General features: G+C 38.3%; 1 pseudogene; it reads right to left on the bottom strand.

The window, feature by feature from the left end:
• Positions 1-3,968: 3,968 nt before the first annotated feature.
• LOC133758655 (telomerase protein component 1-like) overlaps positions 3,969-21,635 on the bottom strand; it is a 59,266-nt pseudogene continuing 41,599 nt past the window's right edge.

Here is a 21,635-nt window from a genome sequence, read left to right as displayed (position 1 = left end):
CATCCTTAAGTTAAAAGTATTCAACCACAGTCTGCACAAGATGTCCTGGAGGCTTAGTGGCCATTCCAGAGAATCTTACCAAATCAGATTCTCAACTTAAATAAGTGTCTCTGTGAAAGAATGTGCACTGATTGATTGAAAAAAATAAACTTTCTTCTTTCCAAAACGGAAAGCTATACAATTTTTTTCTGAGTTTTAGTCATCCCATCGTCCAAATAGGGATTATAGTTACTATCCCAAAGAAATACATAACATTGAAAAATGATCAAAGGTACAAAGACATTTAGAAAAGAAGAGAGTAATTGCAAGAAATTTAGCTGAACCTCAAACTATATAGATTGGATACAATAGGGATACGGCATAAAACTTATTTTAATATCTTGAATGCCGGTCATTCTTCACTGGTCATTTCTGCGTCAACAGGAGGGTGTGTGCCATGTCCAATCTCATCAACCAATGTGGACATTTGTTCCCAAGAGGAACCCCTTTCCTCCTGCTTCCACATACACAAACCATGTGCATCACTCGTCTGCCAAGCAACTTCTGTTTAGTCTGAGAGTGGCCTTGCCTAACGCTCCTCTGTCAGTTATACAATTATGAAAAGAAAAAATAATAGACTCCCTCATGATATGTCACCATCTTCATTTGACACTTGCTTTTTTCTCCTATTAAAACAGACTTCCTTGGGGAGTTTGGAGTTAGAGAAGGAAGAACTAAGGGTATTGGAAAATGAAGGATTTTATTTGATTTCTAATCTGTGTCCAAAATCGAACTTGGGCTAGAAATCCGCTCGTCAGGTGACTTTCACATTTCCCAGCTGTTCCATTTGCTCATCTGTTCATCCTAGGCTGTCTCCTTGAATCCCAATATCCTCATTCTCCTTCCAAGAGGGTTGAGAATCTGGAGGTGAAAAACGGGGCTGAGACAATTTTCCATGAAGGAGCTACAGAGGAAATATGAGAGAAGAAAATGTTTTCCAAAATTCAGAGAGAAGTTCATCCCTGGTTTGCATTTTATGACCCATGGCTGAGGTTCAGCGTGTTATCCATGGAACCTCATTCTTTCTAGGATCCATTTTATTGGGGATGTTTTGGTAGCAGCTGAAGTCCAGAAATGGTTGATAATTAGCAACATTTACTTCAGCAACTGCATCTAGTCAAATATTAACCATTGCTTATCCTTAGAATTAGCTTCTACTGTCAGTGAGAAGGGAATTTTTCAAAAACAATAAAGTCTTCACTTCTAATATGAATTTTTGAAGTATGTACACTTGGTTGGATTCTGTCTTCCCCAAAAAATGTATATATTGAAGTCTTAACTCCCAGTACCTTAGTGTGTGACATTATTTAGAAATGGGGATTTTACTGATGTAATTAGTCCAGGAGAGACTGTTAGATTGGGGCATAATCCAATGTGATTGGTGCTTTCATTAAAAAAAAAAAAGGGAAATTTGAACACAAATACATACACACAGAGACTGACTTTTAAAGACTAATGCAAAGATAAGAGTGATGCTTCTGAAAGTCAGATGTACCAAAGATTTCAAGAACCACCAGAAATGAAGTAGTCACCAGGCAAAAGATGCTTCCTCTAAGTTCTGAGAAGGGACCCATCCTGCTGATACCTTCATTTCAGGCTTTAAACTCCAGAATTTTGAGACAATAAATTTCTGTTGTGAAGGCCCTACAGCTCGTGTACCTTACAAGGGAAGCCCTAGCAAACAAATGAAATGTGTAAGTAAGCACAGAAATTACTTCTGCGCTTCCAGTGTACACAACATCAAAAAGCAGCATCTCCAACAATGATTTCCTGCAGCTTGCCTGTTGCCCAAGACAGCAGTGTCCACTCAGCATTAGTTACCCTTAGATCATTACTCAAGTGATAGATAGTTCAAATAATCAGAACAAATACTAATGCCAGTGTTAAAATGACACTGATCACAATACAGACATAATGAGTTATGATTTGAAAATCGGATGTGAGATCACTGAATGTTCAATAAATTTCAAAACTATCAAAAGTTAAAGGCAGGCCGGCGCCACGGCTCATTAGGCTAATCTTCTGCCTGCAGCGCCGGCACCCCGGGTTCTAGTCCTGGTCGGGGCGCTGGATTCTGTCCCGGTTGCTCCTCTTCCAGTCCAGCTCTCTGCTGTGGCCTGGGAAGGCAGTGGAGGATGGCCCAAGTGCTTGAGCCCTGCACCCACATGGGAGACCAGGAGGAAGCACCTGGCTCCTGGCTTCGGATCAGTGCAGTGCGCCGGCCGTAGTGGCCACTTGGGGGGTGAACCAACAGAAAAAGGAATACCTTTCTCTCTGTCTTTCACTGTCTAACGCTGCCTGTCAAAAAAAAAAAAAAAAGTTAAAGGCAAATATGAAGTCACCATCACTACATTTTTTCCCTTTGGTCCATCTACATTCCATTTTAAAGTACTAACTATGAGGATATCACATGTACATTCATGTTGAAAATGTCCAGCTTATCATTTTCATCCAGAGCTTACTGAGTTGGTAGAATGACTACACATATCTACAGACATAACTGTCTAATATATGTAGAAATATCTGTAATGAAGTACATAGATTTCTATATTGATAATGACATATTATAAACTTAGTATATTCTGTTTGGATGGCCAAGATGAGGAAAAAATCTGTAAATTCTGAAACATGCACTACATGAAGTCCTATACATTCCTTGTGGTAACATGATTTCATTAGTAGCTCCAATCAGTGTCCCCCATGTATTCATGATCTTTACTTAAAACATTGTAATACCCTCCCTCTCTGACTTCAGTCTTGCCTTTGAGACTTGCTTTGCCCAAGGGTACAGTAATAAACTCAAAGAATTTAAGGACCATGTTTGTGTTCCATTTTCTTTTTTTTTTTTTTAAGATTTATTTATTTATTCCACCCATCAGTTCTCTCCCTAAAATGGCCACAAAAGCCAGGTCTGGGCCAGGATGAAGCCAGGAGCTTCATCTGGGTCTCCTACATGGGTGCAGGGCTCCAAGCATGTGGGTTATCCTATGCTGCTTTCCCAGGCACATTAGCTTGGAGCTGGATCAGAAGTGGAGCAGCCAGAAATCAAACCGGTACCCACATGCGATGCCAGCATCACAGGCAGTGGCTTAACCCACTATGCCACAATGCAGGCCCTGTGTGTTCCATTTTCTAACATCCTTATACAGATCTTGAGACTTTCAGCAGAGTATGCCTGAGCTGACTTTTTGAAAGAAAGGATGTAGCAAATGAAAGAATTTTGAGTCCATTCGATGCCAACTACCCAGATCCTAATAAGTAATAAATCATCACTGTGTTAAGTCACTAAGTTTTGATGTGGCTTGTTACATAGCCTTACTGTGACAATTGACAACTGATACATTTTGTCTCTAGCCTTCATGCTCCATGAGGACAAAGATCATGCCTCTTTTGTTTATCACTTCATAACAAATTCCTGGTAAGGAGGCAGCACTCAAAATATCAATTTGGAAAGGTGGTGCTGTGGCATAGCGGGTAAGCCTCCACCTGCAATGCCAGCATCCCATACAGGTGCCGATCCATGCCCTGGCTGCCCCTTTTTCAGATGCAGCTCTCTGCTAACTGCCTGGGAAAGCAGTAGAAGATGTCCCAGTGCTTGGGCCACTGAGCCCAGATGTTGAGTTTGCTCATTGTTTTTTCCTGCTGCCACAACATACCTAGCACATTACACATGTATAACCAATGAATAATTAGTGATAAATATATACAAGTAATTAAGGATTGTTTTCATAACCCAAGTGCAAATGCTTAATAAATTGTAATTCTAATATTTAACTCTCTGCAAAGGATGAGCTAGTTCATAAGCTCGAAAATATTGGATATTTCAAGCAGAAACTAAATAAATTATATTTCAAGTTTCCTATAGTAAAACATCCAGCACCCAAATGGAGTTTGGACTCATTAAGATTGTAAGGATTTCTGACTACGAATTAGTAATGATCAATGAGCAAGCGTGGAACAAAGTCAATTCCATAGACAAGCTTATACCTGCCAAGAATAGGGAATATGAAAGAAAAATAGACAATGATATAGTCTTTGACTCTGCTTCTAGTCAGAATTCAACTTCATTAGATTTGACGATGACTTCTCCAGACTGAAAACTCAAGTTGTATCTGTCTTACATGATTTAGTGACAGTTCTCAGCTCCTTATCCCTTAATATTTTTTAATCTTATTTATTTTCATTCTACTTGAAAAACAGACAAAGTCGGAGAGAGAGAGAGATAAATCTTCCACCTGCCAGGAGCCAGGAACTTCATTCAGGTCTCCCCGGAATGGGTAGCAGGAAGCCAAGTATTTGAGCCATCATCTTCTTCCTCCCTGCATCAGCAGGAAGTCGAAATCTGAAGCAAAGTCAAGACTCGAAACAATGCACTCCAATATTGGATGTGGGCATCCCAAGTCAAAACCTAACCTCTGTGCCCAATATCTGTCAGGGTTTCTTATCTTCCCTTAATCTGAGTCCCAGGCAATCTCAATGATTTTGACATATTCAAATAAGTCATCAACTTTTTCACTCAAGCATTCGCACTTACTGCTTATTAGTACTAAGATGTTTGTTTCTCACATTTGCCTCCAAAGTCCTACTTGCAATTCAGGAGGCCACAATGGTGACATTTTCTATGGATGACCAGAACGTGAAAGCCCCCTGCCAATCTAGAAGGCAAAATTTTATGATATAACTGCTAGCAATTTTTATTTGCTTTTCAAGATTTTTCAAGAGATTATGAATTATGTAAGGACAAACTTTACATTGTTTCTTATATATAGAATCATCTTTTAGGATATTTGCAAATAAAGTTTTTAGTAGCTTTTTATCAAATGGAATTATATAAAGAGTATTTTAGATAGCCCATTTGTAGATTGTGTTGAGAATCCTACCTGTCTTTGTGTGATACAGCACAAATGTTTTCCATCAAAAATTCTAATGTGAGATACATTCTTGTAAGATGAGATTGAACTGTTCTTTGAATTTTGGTGGGAATCACCTCTGAACCTTTTAATTTTCTTGGTATGAAAAATTTTATCTATTAATTCAATTTATGCAAAAATAATTAGACAATTCAGGTTTCTATTTCTTCCTGAATCAGTTTTAGTAATTTACATTTTTCCTTAGAATTTCATTATTTTATTTAATTGCATAAATAAGCTGACATAAAATCTGTAGGGTAGTATTTTCTTATCTTTTTGATGTTTTCCACGTCTGAGTCATGTTACCTAGTTCATTTTTAGTATTATTCATTTGTATCTACTCCCTTCTTGTTCAATTTGATCAAGTCAGAGGTTAACAACTTCATTAACCTTGACTCAGAGATAATTCTGGCTTTGTTATTTAATTTATTAATTTATACTCTAACCTTTAATGGCATTTTTGTGTGTGTGTGGTGGTGAATCAAGAATTGCTTTAGGCCAGCGCCGCGGCTCAATAGGCTAATCCTCCACCTTGCGGCGCCGGCACACCAGGTTCTAGTCCCAGTCGGTGTGCCGGATTCTGTCCCGGTTGCCCCTCTTCCAGGCCAGCTCTCTGCTGTGGCCCGGGAGTGCAGTGGAGGATGACCCAAATGCTTGGGCCCTACACCCATGGGAGACCAGGAAAAGCACCCGGCTCCTGCCTTCGGCTCAGCGCGGTGCGCTGGCCACAGCGTGCTGGCGGCGGCGGCCATTGGAGGGTGAACCAATGGCAAAGGAAGACCTTTCTCTCTGTCTCTCTATCTCTCACTGTCCACTCTACCTGTCAAAAAATAAAAAAAGAAAAAAGAATTGCTTTAGCTATCATGTAGCAAGAATTAGTAGAAGTGTGTTGTGGAAAATCACAATTGGATGAAAAGGGATGTTAATAAACTAGAGGGGACTCATCAGGACCTGTTTGTTCAGATTCTTTTGCTGCATCCCTGAATGACATTCCAAATTACCAAGCAAAATGCCTGTCACATGAGGGCCTGCAGGTAAGATGACATAGAAGAAGCCAGATAGCAACCTTCTTTGGTTTTATGGCTTCCTTTAGGATATTGAAGTCATGTTTCTCTGAACTGCTTCTGGGGAGCAAGGAAAAGTAGAGAAGGTCAAAGAGACCTCCTGTTCCTGTGGCTTTCTTCATTGCCTTCTGTTCAAATACTTAGAATACAAAGTGCCATAATATAGGTTATTCGTATTCCAGGACCTGACATTTTTCAAAATCTTACTTCTTCCTTTCAGTGTATGATATCATCATTGTAACATGATCAAAAGGGGTGATCAATATAGTGGTCAATCAATAAAAGGTGATAAACACACAATGTGAAAAAATATGAAATGTGTAATCATGTCCTTGACAGTCCAAGTGTAGCAAGCCTATTGACTGACAGTAACTCTAAAGTACATTATTAAAGGGATGTCTCAAAGAACAACTGTAGCCTCTGAGGGATCAAACCAGCTGAGTTATCTTTGCAACAGTGAATAAAAAGAGGTCAGGCCTTGTGGACCAGATAAAGCAGCAAATGCAATGCTCACAAAACAAACAGGCTAGAAAAAAAAGACTCTGCAAGAAGCAATGTCAGATCCCTGAGTGTGGTTAAGAATAAGAGTACTTTGAGATTCCAAGAGGAAGAGGTGAGGCTCTGAGAGAGATTTAAGATTTCCAGATAATTGGGTCAAGTAGGGTTGTGGCCTTCAACCAACCTGCTGAGTCAACTTGTGACAATGCAAATTTGCAATTTGGGTTACTTACCTGGAATAACAAGAAAGAATCAAGCCACTGTTCTGTGGAAATAGAGATTTCGTGGTTAGCATATGGATCATTTGTTTTTACTTAAAACAATAAATCATAGGAAGTCAAAATGTGCTTTTGGGAGGCAGTGCCTGAGCTAAATTTAGAAAATGATTCCAAGTTTGTTGCCCCTAGAGTCTTTAAGGCTCTAGTAATCGGTTTCAGAGTTTGAAATTTTCTGTTAAATTTTGTGCATATCAGTATTTGTGACCAATGAATATAACTCCAAACTCTAAAGCATATTGTCAGACTTTTATTTATTTATTTGAGAGGTAAAGTTACAGACAGAGAGGGAGAGACAGAAAGAAAGGTCTTCCATTCGTTGGTTCACTCCCCAAATGGCTGCAACGACCAGAGCTGGGCCATTCCGAAGCCAGGAGCCTGAAGCTTCTTCCGGGTCTCCAAGCACTTGAGCCATCTTCTACTGCTTTCCCAGGCCATTACCAGAAAGTTGGATTGGAAGGGGGCAGCTAGGACATGAACTGGCACCCATATAGGATGTTGGCATCAGAGGTGGAGGCTTAGCCCACTAGGCCACAGTGCTGGCCCCAAAAGCACATTATAATATATATTCATAAATATACATTATATATTTATATGTGTGGGAATGCTGTGAAAAGTAAGGCTGCCTAAAAAAGTGTTGCTCCTATGTATTGGAAATGATTGAGAATGTGTTTGGAAAGTTAAGATATGGCTTAATATGTGAAGGCACCTGATTAACACGTTGAGGAAGTATTAAGTGTTTGTGGAGCCCCAACTTCAGATAAACGTCCACACTCAATATACTAGTATTCAATCTTTTCTCACAAAAAAACTCAAAATAAGACCTATATGTAAGTTCTACAAAAGCTTGAGTGTCTTTTCTGTATACAACATACACAATGAACACATACCAGATCCTGACAGGGGATGGATCTCAGTGCACAATAGAAAACACGTCCCTCTGCTGATAATGACAAGGCACAAAGAGAGCTAAGATACTGGTTAGCCCCAGAGAACCTGAGCTCCAAGAGGAGAGTCGTGGAGGGGTTCACCAGCTTCTGTGTGTGCAAGATTTGGCCAATGCCCAGATTTCTCTGGAAGCCCACATTCTGAGCCATGGATATTTAGTCATCAAGTGACACCAGCAAGTCACTTCGATTCACAAATAAACAAATAGTAAAAAAGCAATCCGTAATTAGAACAGAATGTGTCCCCAGGGAACAAAATTCTAGGAATGTAAGGGTCCTTTTCTTACCTACATTTCATGCACTTCACTGCCCAAATGAGGGGACTCATCTGTATTTGCTCTTCACTTTTGTCTTGGCCTCTAAAGCTGCACTTTAGCTTTGCTCATGGCTACTTCACCTGCAATTTTTTTTTTCTAACATCCAAACGAATCCATCTTTCTTTGCAGGGATGAGACATTAGTGGATTGACAGGAGTTTCCTGTCAGATTTTTATTCTTAGCACATGGATAACATCTGTTATGGCTATGCATAAAACCCCTATGTTGTTGTTGTTGCTTTGTTTTTTTCCTGGGGAAACACTGTGCCTCAAAGATGCATAGTTGGAGTTGTTGTTGATAGGTTGGAGAGAGTGGGTGTGGTGGTCAAACCTGGAGAAGATTATAAATATCTCAAAATTCTAATCTCCCACTATAGGAGGTATGAAGATAGGCGAATTGGGTCCTTGCCTGATAATAAACATGCAACTAAGAAAAAAGTGTAAATGACATGTTAGCAGAAACAAAGAGGAGAAACAACTCAAACAGTCCAAGATGGTCTGGAAATTAAAGTATTTCACTTTTTTTCCTTTGGTTTATACATATATTGGAGGAAACTGAACATTGGTTAATAGCCAAGTAAATACACAGCTGTCACTATTTTGGATCAGAAGTCCAACCTAAATAATGCATAAAGGAGAGAGCTGTCTACAGGCTATTTCACATGAGATGCAGGGAACATAATGCAAAGAGCATACTTGGCCTTAGGGTCTAGAGATACCTGGGTTTTCATTCCCGCTCTACTTCTAGTGGGTTCAATTACCTTAAGGGACTGACTTGAATCTACTGGGGAATGTGAATTATGTAAGAAAATGTCTCAGAAACCCTCAACACAGAGTCTGATACATACTCCATGGTTACACTAGGAAGATTTAATGTGATCTCTCCCTTTCTCTCCCCCAAAACTCCCATCATTAACATGACTGACATTCCATTAAGGGCTATTCAACTTACTTCTATGGAAAGATGACCCTCCTAAGTCTCAAAGGTTCCCAGCAAAACTTGGGAGGAAGTTTAAAGGAGCCAGTGAAATATGGAATAGGCAAGAAAATGGGAATTTATTCTTGTTCTCTCTCCCCTACAAACAGTTCACACGCCCATTCCCATGTTTGTGTAACCAATACAGAGTAAAGTTTGCAAGTGGAACAAGAGCTCCACCTGGGGAAGAGAGAGGTTTTCTGTTAAATATCAGTTTCAAACAACATTCCATGAATAATTGGGACTGTCAGGTAACACAGTACCTTTATGGTTGATTCTCGCTCAATCCTTACACCAACTTTTTTGGAAAGAGAAAAAATGCTCAGACAGCTAAAGAGATTAGACTTGTTCACTAGATCTATTAAATATACAGAGACTTCAAAAAGTTGATGGGAAAGTGGAATTAAAAGATGACTTAATTTATTGAAAAGTAATCCATGCAGTTTTGGAAATCCAGATATACTTTTCTCATACTACACATTTCCATGGACTTTGTTGAGACCCCCTGTGTGTGTATCAGTTTTGCTGCCAATATAGTTATTTTTTTAACTTTTATTTAATGAATATAAATTTCCAAAGTACAGCTTATGTATTACAATGGCTTCCCTGCCCCCAACTTCCCTCCCACACGCAACCCTCCCCTTTCCCGCTCCCTCTCCCCTTCCATTCACATCGATTCATTTTTAATTCTCTTTATATACAGAAGATCAGTTCAGTATATATTAAGCAAAGATTTCAACAGTTTGCCCCCACATAGCAACACAAAGTGAAAAAATACTGTTGAAGTACTAGTTATAGCATTAAATAACAGTGTACAGCACATTAAAGACAGAGATCCTACATGATATTTTTTAAAAATTAATTAATTTTCTATGCAATTTCCAATTTAACTCCAGGTTTTGTTTTTTTTTTTTTCATTTTCAATTATCTTTATATACCGAAGATTGATTCAGTATATACTAAGTAAAGATTTCATCAGTTTGTACCCACACAGAAACACAAAGTGTAAAAATATTGTTTTAGTACTAGTTATAGCATCATTTCACATTAGACAACACATTAAGGACAGATCCCACATGAGATGTAAGTAAACAGTAATTCCTATTGTTGACTTAACAATTTGACACTCTTGTTTATGGTGTCAGTAATCTCCCTAGGCTCTAGTCATGAGATGCCAAGGCAATGCAAAGCCTTTAGGGTTTGCCGACTTTGATCTTAATCCGATAGGGTCATAGTCAAAGTGGAAGTTCTCTCCTCCCTTCAGAGAAAGGTACCTCCTTCTTTGATGGCCCCGTTCTTTCCATTGGGATCTCACTTGCAGAGATCTTTCATTAGGTCTTCTTCTTTTTTTTATTTTCCATGGTATCTTGGCTTTCCATGCCTACAATACTCTCATGGGCTCTTGAGCCAGATCCGAATGCCTTAAGGGCTGATTCTGAGGCCAGAGTGCTATATATAGTTTTGTAATGTTTTGTTTTATACCTTTGTCAAACCAGTGGTTAAGAATGTTATACTAATACAGTTTTAATGAACTGTGATTACTTTAAAATGTACTATATGTGGGTAAATGATCATTTTGTCATTCAATTACTGTTTATAGCCTTTGTCTATATTCCCACAAAACTAGGATTTTCTTGCTTTTCACTTATTAAACTTCTTATTTGGTGAAGCATTAAGGCATTTTACTGTAATGTAAATTTAAGAGATGTTATCTCAAAAACTAGAAAACAAAAGGGAGTTAGAAGGAGGGTAGGAGGGAGAGTGGAAGGGAGGGTGGAAGGGAAGAAGGGAGAGAGGGAACACCATTATATTTGTAGAATTGTCTCTATGAATTATATTGAGTATTTTAAAAACTGATTAAAATTAATTTTTTTAAAAAAGAATTCAGGTCATATATTGTTTCACCCAAAATACTGAAAGGTTGTGTACTCTGACCTCTGACCTGTCTCTTGGCCCATTTAATGCAGGGTTCTAGAAGTCTGTGTGCTGAAGTTATCTGAAGGCCATGAACAGCTTACAAATAAGGAAAGTTAGAGAGATGGAGGAGCTTTTGTTTCATCCTGATGCAAACCATTTCTGCTAGGACAAGAGTGGTGGCATGGGATTTAGAGACATCCTTTCTTTCTAAAAAATGAAAGAGAAACAGTGGAATACAGAAGATTTATAAAAATCAGAAATCTGTAATGTCTATGTTGTAAGCTACAGTGAAGGCTATAGTTTGAATGCTTGTGTTCCCAGCAGAAATCCTGTTGGAACATAAATTCCAATGTGATAGTACTAAGAAGTAAAGGTTTCCATGAGGTAACTAAGTTGTAAAGACTCAGGAATGGGATTAGAGACCCTATCAAAGGGTTGGAGAGAACAAGTGAGGCCTTCCTTGCCCTTCTACCTTCAGTCATACAAGGATGCAGCAAGCTACTATCTTGCAAGCTGTTTTGCTATATCTGAGGTAAAGACAACCTGGAGTGGGGTTGATGGAAGGCAGAAACTACAGGAAGGGAAACAATGACTATATGTGTTAGGTTGAAAAGTGTTTTTGCAAAGCCTAAAGTTGGAGACCAGAGGATTCTGAACACAGTGTTATGTGAATAGGAGATGAAGAAATATAAGGTAAGGAATTTTGTTCTGCATTATGAATGCACCTCCATGTACCCCCTCCCACTGATATTTTGTGTAGTGTGAAATGTAGTAAAGATTTAAATTGCATCGCATTTTTAAATGTGAAACTGACACTTCTTTGAATTTCACATTTAGGAAGTCCCAGCCCATGTATTGGCTTTGCTTACATGAATTCTGTCCAAGTCATGGATTTCCCATAAATGTAAGCCAAAGGGAAAATAAAAAGAAGTTTCTCAGATTGTCACCCACTCACATGGTATAATCATTGATTGCAACAGAACCTGAATCAACAGGGGCACAAGAGACTTCTGCCCAAAGTACTATTTATCTTCTTAGCAGACTGATAACTACAGTATCTGCTGGAGAGAAATTAGGGCCAAGGCTAACCTGGAAAAGCACACTTCTTTAACCACCTCCATATGAGGGTCATTTTCATTCCAAATCATCTCTGTTCTCAGCAGATTTAGAATAAACCACATTTGTTATGGCCTTCTCAGTCTCACAGGATCAGTGTCTTGAGAAAAACAATTTATATTACTATTAATCCATTCATGCATGGATCAGAACACTCTTGAGCTCTTTAACATAACACAGGTGATCGATCGATCGATTGATCGATAGATAGATGATAGAGATCATAGATACATACACACATAGACAGAACCATAGTTTGAATATTTGATCCCCTTGCAGAATTCATTTTGCAATGTAAGTGCCAACGTAATAGTATTACAAAGTATTGAGGGGCTGGCAATGTGGCATAACAGGTAAAGCTGCCACTTCCAAGGCTGGCATCCTATGTAGGCGTCAGTTCATGTCCCAGGTACTCCATTTCTGATCCAGCTCCCTGCTGATGGCCTGGGAAAAGCAGTGGAAGATGGCCCAAGTGTTTGGGCCCCTGCGACCCCCATCAAAGATCTGGTAGAAGCTCCTGGCTCCTGACTTCAGCCTGGCCCCACTGCTGGCTATTGTAGCCATCTGTAGAGTGAACCCCTGGATGGAAAATCCACCTCTCTGTCTCTCACTCTCTCTATGTAACTCAGATTTTCAAATAAATAAATAAGTCTTTAAAGAAAAAGAGGGTTGATAGGAGTTGAAGACGAAGATGAAGCCTCAAGAACAGAGTTAGAGACCTTATAGAAGGGCTGGAGGGAACTATCTAGACCCTTCTTGCCATTCTACTTCCTGCCATATAATAATGCAGCAAAAATTCTCATTTTGGAATTAGAGAGTGGTCCATCAACAGAAACCAAATACTGGCAACTTGAACTCAGGCTTCGCAACCCTCTATAACTTTGAGAAATAAACATCTGTTCTTTATAAATTACCCAATGTATTTTATTATAGCAGCACCTAATGACTAATACAGAGAGAGGGAAAGAGAGAGGATAGATACATAGATAAAAATATACAAAGAATATGAGCACATAAAGCTGAGATTCTATCACAGACTTGATTTTATAGACTAATTACTTTTAAAAACTACATTTTCATACAATAATGTGTTAACTAACTAAATATTATTAAAATGTAAAGGGCAACCACAAAAAAATACACAAATCAGAGGATAACAGTCATCAGACCATGTGCTCTGGGTTCATTTTCAAATCATTGTGGCCATACTTAGTAGTAAGTCTACAAAATTCCAATCTGGAAACCAAGTCACTACAAAGCATGACTAAGGCCTATGGTCCTAACATCTCAAGAACTTCGACTGATGGAAGCCAAGCACAGGGATCTCCCTGGATCACAGCTACCTCTCCAGTTCTCTTGTTCTATTAGGCAGTGGAGAAGGATGTTGTTGAGAGCACCTAAAAAAACGAAATAGGTGAATGCTTGTCTCTGCCTCTGTTCTTTTTTTTCTAGAACTCAGGCCAGGAGATTGTGTCTGCTTGAAATTAGGAAGGCAGATACTCTTCCCAAATTCTACTCTTCCATTGCTGATTGAAAATCCAGGGTCTTAACAGAGAAGTAAGCAACTCTACTAGTAGGTTGCATTCAGATGAGTCAAAAATACTGAGTATCCCCTACTTCTTCTTCTACCAACACCAATCTCTCTGTGTACATAGATTAGGGAATATGACTCCTAGAATAACAGGAGTGCCAGTCATAGAAGAGCAATAGCTGAACAAAATAGTGCAATGACAAAGGGCTAGCCCATTTAATCTTGAAATTCTCCCTATAACCTCTATAAGTTTGACAATTATAGTGAGGACTTAGGAAAGGCCTTGGGTGCAAGGCATAATGGGCAATGTAGGCTTCCCTGCCTGATTTTAGTTCATCAGAGAGCTTGAGAGGGAGAAGGTCTCAGCTGATCCAGCATGGCTGCACTAGCTGAATGGATCCTACATACTGGAATTCCAGGTGAGTGTTCTGCATATCATTGTACCTTTTAACATGGCATCTGCAGATTATGTAACTCTTAGGTAGACAAGAGTAAGAATAGATGAAATTCAAGAACCTGGGCATAGCAGATACACTCCTACAAAGAAGGAGATCTCCAGAGTCCACATTAGAATTTTTAAAAATCTGTAATTTTTTACTCTTCTTATAGTTTTCCTTTATATCAGGACTTTTAGAAAGCTTGCTGTGAATTCTGCAGTCTATGTCTTCTAAACACAGGCAAACACTTCAGAGCATTCATTTCTTATGCTAACATCCAGACTTGCTCTGTCTTACTTCTTGCACTTACTTTCCCTTACAAAATTATTCTTTTGGAAACATTCATATTTTGTTGTTGTGACTGTGCTTCTGTAAGCTTCTTCAGGTTCAGTTTTTGAATAGCACAATGTGTTACATAAGAATGTAGAGAAAGTATAGAGGACACTGTTTGCTCATGCTTCAAACTCTCATATGAAAATATTTTTACATGAGTTCTTACAAAATTACAGAGTACACCAGTATGGAGTCTCTCACCAACATCTACAGTTTTCAGAAATCCTGTATCATCAGATTTTAAAAAGTGTGTAAGTGAGCCTGTTTGCATGTTTCAAAAGATGTACATCCAAATATTCCAGCTACTGGCTCAACCAGTTCTATGTTTTTATGAAAGTGGGAAAATTTTCATAGGTTTTCATCATCATGTTTTTGGTGAATACTGTTCTCTAAGAACATCTCTTCTGTCTTTGTATTTTATTTTTCTTATTTTTCTGCCTGTTTCTAAACATTTTTTTTGCCTATCTCCACATCTATTGGTTTATCTCTGACCACTTGTCTCACCATTTACTTCTAATATCTCAATCCATCCTCCTCTCTATCTCTGTCTTACAAACTATTCTTTCTCTTTTGTATATAGTTTTCCTTCCGGTCATAGATTTATCTACTGCTTCAAAATCTAATTCTGAATGTAATGCCTTGACGCTGAGCTAAATACAGGCATCTTCTCTCTCCTCTATCTATTCAACATATTCTCCTTCTTTTCCATGTAAAGAAGTTAATTCTGAACTTAACCTCTATCTTTCACATGCTAGTATAATCATAGAAATCGTCTTTCTGCCAATTCTTAATATATATTTAGGCTGCTTTTCAATTTACAGAACAAATTTCCCACAGAGCTACCATGAATTACACAGTGAACTCTGGTCCCTAAGAGACACCAACACTTTTACATTTCCAAAAACTCAGAAGTTTAATTAATGCCTTTATTTTATAAAACAGCATGGTTGCAATGTATCCTCTCAAAAGTTGATTAATATTCTTTGATTTAAAACTTAAATGTAAATTCTCATTCCATCTAACAGTCTATTCAGATTCAAGGGCACATTATTATATTATCTTAGGTGCATTGAGTGAAAATTATCTGAAAAGCATTTAGAAACCAAAGTGAATTTGCTCACTCAAGTCCTGTTCAAGGCCATAGCACAAAACCTAAAGAGTCACTTTTGACAAAAACATTTTAAAAGCTTTTCCAAATAGTGGATCACATTCATATTTGCAAAATAATTTCAATCAGTTTAATGGATCTCCCCTCAAAGTCAAATTTACTTTTTCTTTTAAAATTTTCTCTTGAATATTAATGGGCCATCTAAGTATCTTGTAACTCACTGCTAGCTGGTGGCCATGAGACCCACATGCTCTGATGACTGATTCATAAATTATTAAATCAAAGATGGAAAATCCTTAATGAATGTATTGGCTTCCTCAGATATTAATGCTTGATAAGCAATGGAAACCAACTATTTTATATGTTGTACAATATAATCAATCAAATAAATACTGTAATATGGAGGTTAGGTGCATTATTAAATTTTTATATTAATTCATCTAGATGATTATTCTTACTCTCATTTTGCAAATGAGACTTACCCAATTTCACATTCAAATCATATGCCAGTTCTACTTATATCAAAGTACAATACCCTTAAGACTTAAAATAATTTTTAGAATTATATAGTACATTGAAATAATTTATAAACTAGAGAATTATATATGAAATGGAATTTCTGACAAAGTTATGCTATGCATGTATGTGTAAGTGCTTTCAGATATATGTGCAAGGTATTTTGCCTCCAAGTACTAAGGTCAGATGACAAGATCAGTGATTACTTGTACTTCTGTCATCTCCAAAGCACAAAAAACTTCCTGTATTAGGAATTTTGGGGACACTAGTCCAGGGGAATTTTTTCAATGCGTGTTTACCCTTTCTCGACACTAAATGTCTCAGGGCACAAATTCATTGTAATCCCTGTAACCCTTTCCAAAGACTCATGGGAAAACAAAACGTCAAGGCGATCTGGGTCAGTCTAGTTGTCATGTTGCCGTATTTTCACTCATTGTTGGTTCAACACTGATGAACACTTACTGGCATTCTTTTGTTGCTTTAAATTTCTTATTCTTCCACAAAAGTAAATGAAACATGCAGAGTCTTCTTGCTCTTCTGCAGAATTCTACTGATCTACTACCCACTGTCTCTGCTCTGAAGAGTTACATTGCATTTACATATTTCTCCATCCCAGCCCCAGCCCCCATTGTCCCAGAGAAAACTTCAAACTTGCCCCAATAAATGACCCTTACATAGCTCTAATAACTTCAAATGATCCAACATACTGTCATGCCCACCACAGTAGTTTGGACAATCTCAGCCCTAACCAACTCACCAAATAATTAAGATCAATCTGCCTCAGGGCTGGTGCCATGGCTCACTTGGTTAATCCTCTAGTCCCGGTTGCTCTTCCTCTAATCCAGCTCTCTGCTGTGGCCCGGGAAGGCAGTGGAGGATGACCTAAGTGCTTGGGCGCCTGCACCCGCATAGGAGACCAGGAAGAATCACCTGGCCTCTGGCTTTGGATCGGCATAGCTCTGGCCAGAGGGGCCATTTGGAGGGTGAACCAACAGAAGGAAGACCTTTCTCTCTGTCTTTCTCCCTAACTAACTCTGTCTGTCAAATAAATTTAAAAAAAAAAATCTTAAAAAAAAAGATCAATCTTCCTCTTCCACATACCATCTGTAGTACAAGAATGAAACTTTTTTTCATTTGAAAATCTTAGATAACTGAAAAAGCAACTGAAAATGACTTATATTCCTGAGTTCTTGTCACCCATGTGGGAGACCTGAATGGATTCCCCGCCTACTAGTTTGCCTAGCTCTGGCTGCTGTTAGTATTTGCTGCATAAATCAGCACTTGAGAACTCTCTGTCTCTCTGCCTCTCAAATTAAAAAAAAAATGTTAAGAAAATTTTGACGGGACCAGTGTTATGGTGTTGTGGGTTAAGCTGTCACCTGAAACACCAGCATCCCACAAGTATGCCAGTTAGAGTCCCAGCTACTCCACTTCAGATCCAGTTCCCTAGTATGCACATAGAAAAGCAGCAGAGGACAACCCAAGTCCTTGGGCCCCTGTACCCACAAGGGATATGCAGAAGAAGTTCCTGGCTCCTTGCTTCAGCCTGGCTCAGCCCTGGCTGTTTTGGTCATTTGGGGAGTGAACCAGCAGATGGAAGACCTCTCTCTATCTCTCCCTCTCTCTCTCTGTAACTCTGCCTTTCAAATAATAAAGTAATTTTTAAAAAAGGAAGAAAATTTTAACCAGAATTTTCATTTATTTATATAAGATAAACAAATTTTATGTATTTTACATGTACAGATTTAAGAGCATAATAATACCACACTGCCATCCTTCCTCCCTTCTTCCTTTCTTATTTTTTTTAAATTTTCACAATGACATACTTTCAGTTTACTTTAAAACCACAAGCTTAACCCTCCACTAAATAAATAATTCAACAAGTATTAAATAGAAAATCCACTGTTCCTCAAGAATATAGAAAAGGGCTATAAACAAAAATCAAATCTCAAAGTGTCAATTTCATTCATATACATTACTTTTTTTCTACTCCATATATTAGTTACCACAAATCAGGGAAAACATGATATTTGTCTTTTTTGGACTGGCTTATCTCACTAAGCATAATTGTCTTCAATTTTATCCATTTTGTTGAGGAAGATAGGATTTCATTCTTTCTTATGGCTGAGAAGTATTCCATCATGTATATACTGCACAAATTTTTTATCCTATCATCAGTTGATGGACCTCTAGATTGACTTTCTCTAGGATAGACTACATGCTCGGCCATTAAACAAGTCTCAACAAATTTAAAAAAATGAAATCATACTATGTATCTTTTCTATTCGCAATGGAATTAATCTTGAAATTAACAACTTAAGAAACTCTAATAAATATGCAGACATATGGAGACTGAACAATATGCTCCCTAGTGAACAATGGGTCAATGAAAAACTCAAAATGGAAATAAAAATTTCCTAGGAAAGAATTAAAATGACAGCACAACATCTCAAACTTGCAGGATATAGCAAAAGCAGTGTTAAGAGGGAAGTTTATAGTAATTAGTACCTAAATCACAGAAATTGGAAAGGCATTAAATAAATGCAACTCAAGGACCTAGAAAAAGAAGAACAAATCCAACCCAAAATTAATAGGAAGAAATAAATAATAAAAAAGAGGTGAAATAAGCAAAACTGAAACAAACAAAAAATATATGACAATCAGTGAAATTAAGAGCTGGCTTTTTGAAAAAATAAACAAAATTGGTATACCATTGTCCTAACCAACCAAAAATGAGGGTGGTGGGGAGAAGACCCATAAAAATAAAATCAGAGGTGAAAAAGGAAATGTTACAACAGATATCACAGAAATAGAAAGAATCATTAAGAATTACTACAAATAGTTTATGCCAACAAATTGGAAAATCTACAAGAAATGGAGAGATGGCTGGACACATACAAATTACCACAATTAAGTCATGAAGACATTGAAAACCTAAATAGACCAATAACCAAGACAAGATTGAATCAATGATAAAGACCTTCCCAAGGCCAGCGCCGTGGCTCAACAGGCTAATCCTCTGCCTAGTGGTGCCGGCACACCGGGTTCTAGTCCCGTCGGGGCGCTGGATTATGTCCCGGTTGCACCTCTTCCAGGCCAGCTCTCTGCTATGGCCTGGGAAGGCAGTGGAGGATAGCACAAGTGCTTGGGCCCTGCACCCCTCGGGAGACCAGAGAAGCACCTGGCTCCTGCCTTCGGATCAGCGTGGTGTGCCAGTTGCAGTGTGCTGGCTGCGGTAGCCATTGGAGGGTGAACCAACGGCAAAGGAAGACCTTTCTCTGTCTCTCTCTCTCTCTCTCTCTCTCTCACTGTCCACTCTGCATATCAAAAAAAAAAAAAAAAAAAAGACCTTCCCAGCAAAGAAAAGCCTAGGACTGAATGGCTCACCACTGAATTCTACCAGACTTTTAAATAAGAACTAATTCCAGTTCTCTTCAAATTATTCAAAATTAAAGGGAGAGAATCTTCCAACTACTTCTATGAGTCCAGCATCACCTTAATTCCAAAAGCAGAAAAAGTTACAAGAAAGAGAACTATAGATCAATATCCCTAATGAACATAGATGCGAAATTCCTCAACAAAATTTTAGCTAATCAAATCCAACAAGATATCAAAAATATCATTCACTCAAACCAAGTGGGATTTATCCCTGGTATGCAGGGATGTTTTAACATGTGCAAATGAATAAATGTGGTACATCACATTAACAGATTGAAGAATGGAATCCATATGATTTTTTTCAATAGATGCAGAAAAGATTCTTGCATCTGATACAGGGACACAAAGAAAGAGTTTCTTTTAATGAACATCTGATAAAATAAAGAAAATGTTTTGGACTTCCAACACAAAAAGGGCCTTTAAGATCTGATCAGATAATATTATACTGTGCCAATGGCACAGACAGTAAGAACTGACTGAAGCCAAATTACTTAGGGAAATATTAAAAATGTACTAACTTATTCAAGGGCTTTGTCTACTTGACAACAGTCATCTATATGTTTTGAAAATCAATTCTCTAATATGATTCCACTTCAAGTGTGTAGAACTTTTACCCAATCTTTCTAATGGTTTAGAGGACAAGGCAGTTAGATTCATCACAACCCTAACATAAAAAGCCTGCTGGAGATAAATTCTTTTTGAGGTTATTAAGAGAAAATTCATTTTTGTAACTCTTCTAATTTCCAGATGTTTGGCATCATATATGAAAGAAACATCAGAATAATTGCCTGCATATTTCCCCAAATACTACATCCCTTATTTAACCCACTCAAAGAAAGGTCACCTGTCAAAATCTAAGATCCAAACCCTTAAAACATTCAGGGTCTAAGGGCAGAATGACTCCTTCCTCAGAGAGAATGAATGTATTTCCTTTGACAGCAGATGCTGGGCAAGCAATTTCTCCTCCTCAAGAAACTTATAGAACATCAAGTAACCAAATCTTTTGCCAAAAGAGTACAATTAACAAGAGGGAATGGTTGAATTTTTGTTTTTTATATTAAACATTTTAACACTCTCAAAATATCAATGAGCATGAATTATTTCATAATTATATTTTAAAAGTGAATACATAACTACAGTTAAATAGCCTGTACTAAGGGGAGGAATCCACTACAATAACCCTCAGGGAAAACCACTGGCTTTGTCAACCTGCCAGTGGACAGTGTGTAGCCTATGGGATTTCTAGAGGTGCTAACACCAGTGAAGAAAAGCACATATGGTCTAGAAGCTCTGGGAAGTCAAATGCAAAAACTCAGGTTCAGAAGGTAAAAACTGTGGAACAAATTATACCTCAAATCCATCTGAAAGAAAATAACCAGGAATGAAACATGATCCATGCCCTGACTTCTCAGACCAACTCAATAATATTCAGCATCATTTTTCATCATAATTTTTCACCTTTCAGCCTTACCCTAGTCTTAATCTCATATCTATCAGGAGAGGATACTTTTAGGAGCATCAGCTTATGGAAATGAAATGTGTGTGATGCCGTGAGCTTAAATGTCCTGAGACTGGAGAAACTAAGTATTCCTGCACATCCACTGAACCTCAACGTTCTCTTCACCACTATTCTTGTTTGTTGACTTATCCTTGGCCTTGTTTTGTATTAAACACTTCAATCCTTTTCTGAGAGTAGATTATTAATCCGAAAGTCAATGAACTTAGCCTAGGTCTTGGTCACATACCATGCTCTTGTCAATCCTCCCTGATGAGTGGGACTTTGTGGGAACCTGCTTTTTGTTGTCAATTCACATAGAATATTCCATCCCACCTAATTTCAAATAGTACATACATATTCTACTCATACTATATGCCACCACCAACCTCAGTGAAGCCCACTTTCCTGTCCTCCTACAGTGCCGGCATCCCATATGGGCACTGATTCTAATCCCTGCTGCTCCACTTCCAATCCAACAATCTGCTATGGTCTGGGAAAGCAGTAGAAGATGGCCCAAGTTCTTGGGCTCCTGCACCCCTGTGGAGATCCAGAGGAAGTTCCTGGCTCCTGGCTTCAGATCAGCACAGCTCCCGCTGTGCAGCCAATTGAGGGTGAACCAGCAGATGGAAGACCTCTCTCTCTCTCTCTCTCTCTCTCTCCCTCTCTGCCTCTCCTCTCTCTGTGTAACTCTGACTTTCAAATAAGTAAATAAATCT

The sequence above is a fragment of the Lepus europaeus genome, chromosome 4 (assembly GCF_033115175.1).
Source record: "Lepus europaeus isolate LE1 chromosome 4, mLepTim1.pri, whole genome shotgun sequence".
In the NCBI taxonomy this organism is placed as follows: domain Eukaryota; kingdom Metazoa; phylum Chordata; class Mammalia; order Lagomorpha; family Leporidae; genus Lepus; species Lepus europaeus.
The sequence above is the reverse complement of the archived record's forward strand: the minus strand, read 5'-3'. Positions and strand labels throughout refer to the sequence as shown.